Source organism: Pelophylax lessonae, assembly GCF_965119305.1.
Source record: "Pelophylax lessonae genome assembly, chromosome: 13".
Taxonomy (NCBI): Eukaryota; Metazoa; Chordata; class Amphibia; order Anura; family Ranidae; genus Pelophylax; species Pelophylax lessonae.
The window spans coordinates 205844659-205855222 of record NC_138780.1 but is presented as its reverse complement, the minus strand read 5'-3'; positions in this window follow the sequence as shown (position 1 = coordinate 205855222).

The window sequence follows — 10564 nt, the reverse complement described above, 5'->3', positions numbered from 1 at the left end:
TTTGATGCGTTTTACCCCATTCCAGTACAGTCCAGTGCAGGAAAAATGCAGCATCTTCTACCTTTTTCTAGAACCGACCGCACTGGTGTGAACTATGCCGGCCCTTATGGCTTCCAATGGCGAAGCTCCCACCAGTGCCGTCATTTCCAGAAATAGAAAAAAGTAGAAGATGCTGCATTGTTTTCTGCTCTGGACTGTACTGGAATGGGGTTAAACGCATCAAAAACGCACCGAACCCCAGGAGGGTGGGGAAAAAACCATCAGGAATGCATCAAAAACACACCAGAAAGTGTTAATAATGCGCATGCAGAAACACATCCAGAACGGATCTGGGGTGCGTTTTTGTGGTGTGAACGGGTCTGAATGCGATTTTGATGCAGGAAAAAAACGCACTGGGCTGCATGTGATGTGAACCGGCCCCTGTGGTTCCCAATGTCAGAGCTCCCTCCAGTGCCGTCATTTCCAGAAAAAAAGAAAACGCTGCATTTTTCTTGCACTGGATTGTACTGGAACGCAGCAAAATGCATCAAAAACGCACCGAACCCCACATGTCCTTATTGAGGGCCAATCCACACCACATGCAGTCCAGTGTGTTTTATTTCTGCATCAAAAATGCATGGATTGCAATGGGGGGGGGCAAGAGGGTAAGTATAGTACGGGGGGGGGGGGGGCAGGAGGGAAATGTATAGTACGGGGGGGGGGGGGGCAGGAGGGAAATGTATAGTACGAGGGGGGGGGAGGCAGCAAAAAGTATAGTACGGGGGGGGGGGAAGTATAGTACAGGGGGGGGGGAACCAGGAGAGAAAAGTATAGGTCAGGGGGGTGCCAGGAGGGAAAGTATAGTACGGGGGGGGCAGAAAAAAGTATAGTACAGGGGGGGGGGACCAGGAGAGAAAACTATAGTAGGGGGCGGGGGCAGGAGGGAGAGTATAGTACAGGGGGGCAGGAGCAAAAAGTATAGTACGGGGGGGAGGGAAAGGTATATGAGGGGGGACCAAGAGAGAAAAGTATACTAGGGGGGGGGCAGGAGGGAAAGATATAATACGAGGGGGGAAAGGAGAGAAAAGTATAGTATGGGGGGGGCAGGGGAAAAGTATAGTACGGGGGGGAAAGGAGAGAAAAGTATAGTATGGGGGGGGCAGGAGAAAAGTATAGTATGGGGGGGCAGGAGAGAAAAGTATAGTATGGGGGGGCAGGAGAAAAGTATAGTACGAGGGGGGAGCAGGAGAGAAAAGTATAGTACGGGGGGGGAGCAGGAGAGAAAAGTATAGTATGGGGGGGGCAGGAGAAAAGTATAGTACGGGGGGGCAGGAGAGAAAAGTATAGTATGGGGGGGGGCAGGAGAAAAGTATAGTACGAGGGGGGAAAGGAGAGAAAAGTATAGTATGGGGGGGCAGGAGAAAAGTATAGTAAGGGGGGGGCAGGAGAGAAAAGTATAGTATGGGGGGGCAGGAGAGAAAAGTATAGTACGGGGGGCAGGAGAGAAAAGTATAGTACGGGGGGGGGGCAGGAGAGAAAAGTATAGTATGGGGGGGGGGCAGGAGAAAAGTATAGTATGGGGGGGGGGGCAGGAGAGAAAAGTATAGTATGGGGGGGCAGGAGAGAAAAGTATAGTATGGGGGGGGCAGGAGAAAAGTTTAGTACGAGGGGGGAAAGGAGAGAAAAGTATAGTATGGGGGGGGGGGCAGGAGAAAAGTATAGTATGGGGGGGCAGGAGAAAAGTATAGTACGGGGGGGGGGGCAGGAGAAAAGTATAGTACGGGGGGGCAGGAGAGAAAAGTATAGTATGGGGGGGGGGCAGGAGAAAAGTATAGTATGGGGGGGGCAGGAGAAAAGTATAGTACGGGGGGGGGGCAGGAGAAAAGTATAGTACGGGGGGGCAGGAGAGAAAAGTATAGTATGGGGGGGCAGGAGAAAAGTATAGTACGGGGGGGGGGCAGGAGAAAAGTATAGTACGGGGGGGCAGGAGAGAAAAGTATAGTATGGGGGGGGGCAGGAGAAAAGTATAGTATGGGGGGGGCAGGAGAAAAGTATAGTACGGGGGGGGGGGCAGGAGAGAAAAGTATAGTACGGGGGGGGCAGGAGAGAAAAGTATAGTATGGGGGGGGCAGGAGAAAAGTATAGTACGGGGGGGGCAGGAGAGAAAAGTATAGTATGGGGGGGCAGGAGAAAAGTATAGTACGTGGGGGCAGGAGAGAAAAGTATAGTATGGGGGGGGGGGCAGGAGAAAAGTATAGTATGGGGGGGGGCAGGAGAGAAAAGTATAGTATGGGGGGGGGGGCAGGAGGGAAAAGTATAATATGGGGGGGGGGCAGGAGGGAAAAGTTTAGTACGGGAGGGGCAGGAAAGAAAACTAAAATATGGGGGGGGGCAGGAGGGAAGGTATAATACAGGGGGGGGGAAAGGAGCAAAAAGTATAGAACGGGGCAGGAGGGAAAGGTATAATACAGGGGTGGGGGGCAGGAGGAGACTGGAGGGTACAATGCTGGTATCTGTAGTGGATTACCGTGATCCTCATGCAGAGCGGCTCAGGGAAGCGGCCGGATCTCCATCAGATCTCACACATAGATATTACTCCTCCCCCCGAGTGATGTCAGTTTTCGCTCCACCATAGAGATGTTGGGGGATGGGATCTGCCCTTCATCTGATAATATAATTAATAACGATGATAACAGATTATTGAATGACATTAATAATATAATCAATGCTGATAATGATTTATATAATAATGATGATAATATAAATAATGATTACAGATTAAATATTAATAATAATAATAATACAAATAATGATAGAAAATATTCTAAATATTTTTTTCTGTAATGATGATGATTATTGTTTTATTAAGAACAAAAACTTCATATATTAAAAAATATATATTTATCAACAAAATAATAATAAATTAAAAATCCTCATTTTAAAAATAAGATTAATAATTAAAATGATGATTTATAAAAATCGTAAAAAAAAAAAAAAAAAAAAAAAACATTAATGACAACTATAATGAGAAGTATAAATAAAAAACAAAATTGTCACCATAAAAGTTCTGATTGGACAATAATGAGTGTCTCCCAGCCTCCGCCCGGCCTCCCCGTGTCTCATAACGTCACTTCCGGTACATTTTCTGATGACGAGTTCCGGTATTTTCATCGGTCCGACAAAATTTTAGAACAGCGGAACGCTGACATGACACCCGCCACCCGGGGGCGCAGCTTCCCCGACTTCCCCATCGTCACACCGAGACCCGCTGTATACACCCACACCCTCCTCACCCATCGGCCGCAGCTCTATGGTAATTACCGGACGGACTATAGTCATCGCACAGCATAGGAAGTGCTGGCCTCTAGTGGCACCGGAGATAAGTGCAGTCAATGAAATGTCATCGCACAGCATAGGAAGTGCTGGCCTCTAGTGGCACCGGAGATAAATGCAGTCAATGAAATGTCAACAGAAGAAATAGGAGAGACTTCTACTGACCGAATACAGAGAAACATTTCATTATACTTCTATTAATATTGTCATCATTATCATTGTTATTATAAATTGTATTAATATTTACAATAATTGTTATTATTATTGTAAATTCTATTACAATTAGTATTACATCTAAATAAAAAAAACATAATAAAACATATTATTACATTTTATTCATATTATATGTATATAAAATATAGAATCATGTTTGAATAACAATCAGGAAGATACATAAAATAATATGTAATATTAATAATAATAAAATGAATAATTATAAAGTATGATCTCCTATAATAATATATATATATATATCCTGTCTGATGCGGCTATTTAATTTTCTCGGTCTGTAAAGGTTTTTATTACCCCCCATGACTCCATTCTGCTCCTAAACCCTCCTATAATATATATTACACCCAATAGGAAACATTCCACTTTGGTGAATATATACGCAGTATTCCATGTTATATAATACCATCCTTTCCACATCTGCTCCCATACAGCCAGTCAGAACACAGATCAGCCAATCAGATTGAAGCAGCTGCAGGACAAACCAATGAGAGGCTGCGGGTTGTTTTTCATGCACAGGCACTATGATTTCTCAGTGGTGGTCACATGACCTGCAGCCTATAAATAGAGGAGCACAGGGAGAATTTGGCAGTTGGCTCTTGGACTGCACAGAAGAAGCATCTCTCTTGCAGAGCTCCTGAGTGATTGAATTGTATTTCATCACATTATTTCCAGTGATTGGAATTCAGAGTCAATTTATTGATTGGTATTATTTTTCAGATACTAATCTTTCATTAATAGTAATTGGCATTTCCTGTCAGTTATTCCTTTCAAACGAAAATGAGGAGTGAAATCCTTACCGTGATTTTTATTCTGTTGCTCTCTTTGGGAGTAGACAGAAATACTGCTATACAATCCCCAGAGGTAGACGTGAAGGGGGAGGGGATTGAGGAAACAACACAGCAGCCAGCGCAGATTCCGCTGATTTTTAGAATCTTGTACCCATGGGCTGTACCCAGAAATGTCATCAGAGGGTCCCCAGAGACCCGTGTGGAGGAGCCCAGAAATGTCATCAGAGGGTCCCCAGAGACCCGCATGGAAGAGGAGGAAGAAGTTGTGGAAACACAGCAGCCAGCGGCGATTCCGCTGATTTATAGAATCTTGTACCCATGGTATATACTCAGAGATATCATCAGAGGGTCCCCAGAGACCCGCATGGAGGAGCCCAGAAATGTCATCAGAGGGTCCCCAGAGACCCGCGTGGAGGAGCCCAGAAATGTCATCAGAGGGTCCCCAGAGACCCGCATGGAAGAGAAGGAAGAAGTTGTGGAAACACAGCAGTCAGCGGCGATTCCGCTGATTTATAGAATCTTGTACCCATGGTATATACTCAGAGATATCATCAGAGGGTCCCCAGAGACCCGCATGGAGGAGCCCAGAAATGTCATCAGAGGGTCCCCAGAGACCAGTGTGGAGGAGCCCAGAAATGTCATCAGAGGGTCCCCAGAGACCCGCATGGAAGAGAAGGAAGAAGTTGTGGAAACACAGCAGCCAGCGGCGATTCCGCTGATTTATAGAATCTTGTACCCATGGTATATACTCAGAGATATCATCAGAGGGTCCCCAGAGACCCGCATGGAGGAGCCCAGAAATGTCATCAGAGGGTCCCCAGAGACCCGTGTGGAGGAGCCCAGAAATGTCATCAGAGGGTCCCCAGAGACCCGCATGGAAGAGAAAGAAGAAGTTGTGGAAACACAGCAGCCAGCGGAGATTCCGCTAATTTTTAAAATCTTGTACCCATGGGATATAATCCGAAATTTCATCAGAGGGTCCCCAGAGACCAGCATGGAGGAGCCCATAAATGTCATCAGAGGGTCCCCAGAGACCCCTATAGAGGAGCCCAGAAATGTCATTAGAGGGTCCCCAGAGACCCGCATGGAAGAGGAGGAAGAAGTTGTGGAAACACAGCAGCCAGCGAACATTCCGCTGATTTATAGAATCTTGTACCCATGGGCTGTACCCAGAGATGTCATCAGAGGGTCCCCAGAGACCCGCATGGAGGAGCCCAGAAATGTCATCAGAGGGTCCCCAGAGACCCGCATGGAGGAAGAGAAAGAAATTGTGGAAACACAGCAGCCAGAGGAGATTCCGCTAATTTTTAAAATCTTGTACCCATGGGATATAATCCGAAATTTCATCAGAGGGTCCCCAGAGACCAGCATGGAGGAGCCCAGAAATGTCATCAGAGGGTCTCCAGAGACCCGCATGGAAGAGAAGGAAGAAGTTGTGGAAACACAGCAGCCAGCGGAGATTCCGCTGATTTATAGAATCTTGTACCCATGGGCTGTACCCAGAGATGTCATCAAAGTGTCCCCAGAGACCAGCGTGGAGGAGCCCAGAAATGTCATCAGAGGGTCTCCAGAGGAGCCCAGAAATGTCATCAGAGTGTCCCCAGAGACCAGCGTGGAGGAGCCCAGAAATGTCATCAGAGGGTCCCCAGAGACCTGCACTGGGCTCTGGTCAGTCTGGTCCAAGGGGTGGGTGGCCTTAGAAAACACAATCCCACCCCTGCTTATAAATATTGTTGTTGAGTACCGGTCAGAATGCTTTCTGGGGCTTATCACCATGCTGGTGGTACTGCTCCTAATATATTTCAAGCCATTCTACCGACAGTTCCAACCAACAGGTAGCAACATCATCCCAACAACGAGTGATGTCATTCTACCAGCAAGTGATGACACCATCTCACCAACGGGTGACATCATTCCAGCAGCAACTACTGTCCCCATTTCACCAACAAGTGAAAATGTGGGGAGCGCTATAGACGAGACTAACTTTCCCATTCCTAGCGTTGCACCTCCTAGGGATGACATCCGTGCTCACCTACGGGATTTATGCCGGCCAATGAAGAGGCGCAGGCCAACCAAGGAGTTCAGGCATGGCAACATCCATTCATCAACAAGTGAAAATTCCGACATTGCTATGGAGGAGACAGACATTCCCATTCCTAGCATTGCACCCCCTAGGGATGACATCCGTGCTCACCTACGGGATTTATGCCGGCCAATGAAGAGGCGCAGGCCAACCAAGGTATTGAGGCAAGGAAAAATCCATTCATCAACAAGTGAAAATGCAGACAATGCTATGGAGGAGATAGACATTCCCATTCCTAGCATTGCACCCCCTAGGGATGACATCCGTGCTCACCTACGCAATTTATGCCGGCCAATGAAGAGGCGCAGGCCAACCAAGGTATTCAGGCAAGGAAAAATCCATTCATCAACAAGTGAAAATGCAGACAATGCTATGGAGGAGACTGACTTTCCCATTCCTAGCATTGCACCCCCTAGGGATGACATCCGTGCTCACCTACGGGATTTATGCCGGCCAATGAAGAGGCGCAGGCCAACCAAGGTATTCAGGCAAGGAAAAATCCATTCATCAACAAGTGAAAATGCAGACAATGCTATGGAGGAGACAGACATTCCCATTCCTAGCATTGCACCCCCTAGGGATGACATCCGTGCTCACCTACGGGATTTATGCCGGCCAATGAAGAGGCGCAGGCCAACCAAGGTATTGAGGCAAGGAAAAATCCATTCATCAACAAGTGAAAATGCAGACAATGCTATGGAGGAGATAGACATTCCCATTCCTAGCATTGCACCCCCTAGGGATGACATCCGTGCTCACCTACGCAATTTATGCCGGCCAATGAAGAGGCGCAGGCCAACCAAGGAGTTCAGGCACGGCAACATCCATTCATCAACAAGTGAAAATGCAGACATTGCTATGGAGGAGACAGACTTTCCCATTCCTAGCATTGCACCCCCTAGGGATGACATCCGTGCTCACCTACGGGATTTATGCCGGCCAATGAAGAGGCGCAGGCCAACCAAGGTATTCAGGCAAGGAAAAATCCATTCATCAACAAGTGAAAATGCAGACAATGCTATGGAGGAGACAGACATTCCCATTCCTAGCATTGCACCCCCTAGGGATGACATCCGTGCTCACCTACGCAATTTATGCCGGCCAATGAAGAGGCGCAGGCCAACCAAGGAGTTCAGGCACGGCAACATCCATTCATCAACACGTGAAAATGCCGACATTGCTATGGAGGAGACAGACTTTCCCATTCCTAGCATTGCACCCCCTAGGGATGAGATCCGTGCTTACCTACGGGATTTATGCCGGCCATTGAAGAGGCGCAGGCCAACCAAGATGCCTAGGCATGGCAACATCCTTTCATCAACAACTGAAAATGCTGACAATGCTATGGAGGAAACAGACTTTTCTATTCCCAGCATTGCACCTCCTAGGGATGACATTCGTGCTCACCTAAGAGATTTATGCCGGCCAATAAAGAGGCGCAGGCCAACCAAGGTGTTCAGGCATGGCAACATCCTTTCATCAACAAGTGAAAATGCCGACAACGCTATGGACGAGACTGACTTTCCCATTCCCAGTGTTGCACCTCCTAGGGATGATATTCGTGCTCACCTACGGGATTTGTGTCGGCAAATGAAGAGGCGCAGGCCAACCAAGGTGTTTAAGGATGGCAACATAATCCCAACGAGTGATGACATAACTTCAATAAGTGAAAATACGGACAGCGCTATGGAAGAGACTGATGTTTCCATTTCCAGAGTCGCACCTCCTCGAGATTACCTCAAGAAAATGATTCCACGAAAGAGTGACATCATTCCGCCGAGTGATGTCATTCCACCAACAAGTAAAAATGCACAAAGCGCTATGGAGGAGACTGACTTTACGACTGCCAGCATCGCACCTCCTAGTGCTCACCTACGGGATGGTTTATGCCGACCAACGAATGATAACATCACCCTACAAAGGAATGACAGTATTCCATCATCAAGTGAGGACAACTTTCCACCACTGAGGTCTGAAACCATCCGTCAAAGAAGGACTATACTGAATGTTACTCCCAGAGTCATTCCTTCAACGTGTGAGAACCGCATTCCACCGGAAAATAACACTAGGCCATGGAAGGATGAGATCCGACCAACCATATACAAGATCCCATTCGCGACTTCCCGCTTTAGAAAACAATGGAGAATGGTAACTCCTCATCCTAGCATCGCAAGTCCTAGGAAACGCAGCCGTTTTCACCCACTGGAATTATTCCGGCTAATGAAGAAGCGCAGGCCAACTAAGGAGGACTAGCCGGAGTCTTAAAGCAGAACTATACTTTTCCAGCGCTATGGTGTCCCAGGGACATCGCCATCTTTGGCCAGGAGGTTTCCAGGTACCAATCTCTGGCCGATTTAATTGACCGAGCCAAGGGGATGTCACTCCTGCGCAAGCATGGGAGCTCAGATATCTTGGCATTGCCAAAGTTGGGTATTAAGTTAGTTATACTAAGAACAAACATTAAAAAAAACCTAGGCAGTTAGTTAGTTACTTTGTTAGTTATACTAAGACAAAAAAAGTTTAAAAAAACGTTACGTAGTTAAGTTACTTAGTTTTAGTTTAGTTAGTTAGTTATACTAGATAAAAAAAAGTGGAGTAGAGTAGGGACTGGCTAGAGAGGGAATACTTTGGCACGGTTAATTGTGGCTGGATCTTTGACCATAGACATCACCTGCTGGTCCATTAAGCCCTGTTCTCACAATTGTAAAAGCGTAATTTACACGCGCTTCCTCTTTGCGCGTTTGTCAAACCAAAGAATTTTAACCACTTCCCGCCCGCATGCCATAAAATAACGGCGGAGAGGTGAGGCTCTTGTTCTGGGATGACGTCATATGACAGCAACCAGTTTAGCCTCGCTCGATTGCACGATTGTGGGCACACTATGTTCTAGAACACGGCCCGACCACGATCTCGGCAAAGAGCTGCGGCTGCGGCTCTTTAACCATGTGATCGGCCGTGTCCAATCACAGCCGATCTCCTGTAAACAAGGTAGTGCCGTTTATCGGCTTTTCCTCTCTCACACAAACAGAGTGTGAGGAGAACTGATAAGCAGCGTCTCCTCACAGAGAAGACTTGTAAAGGTAATCAGTGCCCTGATTACTATGCGGCCCCAATAGTGCCCATCAGTGATGCCACTCTGTGCCCATCAGTGACACCAGTCTGTGGCCATCAGTGCCACCTATCATTGTCCATAAGTTATGCCAATCAGTGCTGCCATTCAGTGCCGCCCATCAGTACCATCTATCATTGCCCATAAGTGCCAACTATCATTGCCCATAAGTTATGCCAATCAGTGCTGCCATTCAGTCCCGCCCATCAGTGCCATCTATCATTGTCCTTAAGTGCCACCTCTCAGTGCCCATAAGTTATGCCAATCAGTGCTGCCATTCAGTGCCGCCCATCAGTGCCATCTGTCAGTGCCACCTATCAGTGCCGACTTTTATGGTCATAAGCCTTGAAGACCCAATCCCTCTAACCTGCAGACAGATCCTCCTAAAAACCCTGAAGGGATAATCCTACTTTCCAAAGTGGGGGCGTCTGTTGACCTTTATGGACACATGGATGCTCAAGTAAGAGACGAGGGATGTGGGTGAGGGAGAGAGGGGGATGGGGGAGGGAGAGAGAGGGGATGAGAGAGAGAGAGGGGGGGTGAGGGAGACAGAGGGAGGGGGTGAGAGAGAGAGGGGGGTCAGAGTGTGAGAGGATGAGAGAGGGAGGGTGAGATTATAGAGAGAGGGGGGATGAGAGAGAGAGCGAGGGGGGGGCTAAGAGAGAGGGTTATGAGAGAGAGAGGGGAGATGACAGAGGGGAGATGACAGAGGGGGGGGTGAGACAGAGGGGCTGTGAGAGAGAGAGGGGGGATGAGAGAGAGAGAGGGGGGATGAGAGAGAGAGAGAGGGGGGATGAGAGAGAGAGGGGGGATGAGAGAGAGAGAGGGGGGATGAGAGAGAGAGGGGGGATGAGAGAGAGAGAGAGAGAGGGGGGATGAGAGAGAGAGAGAGAGAGGGGGGATGAGAGAGAGAGAGAGGGGGGGTGAGAGAGAGAGAGAGGGGGGTGAGAGAGAGAGGGGGGATGTGAGAGAGAGGGGGGATGTGAGAGAGAGGGTGGATTTGAGAGAGAGGGGGGATGTGAGAGAGAGGGGGGATGAGGG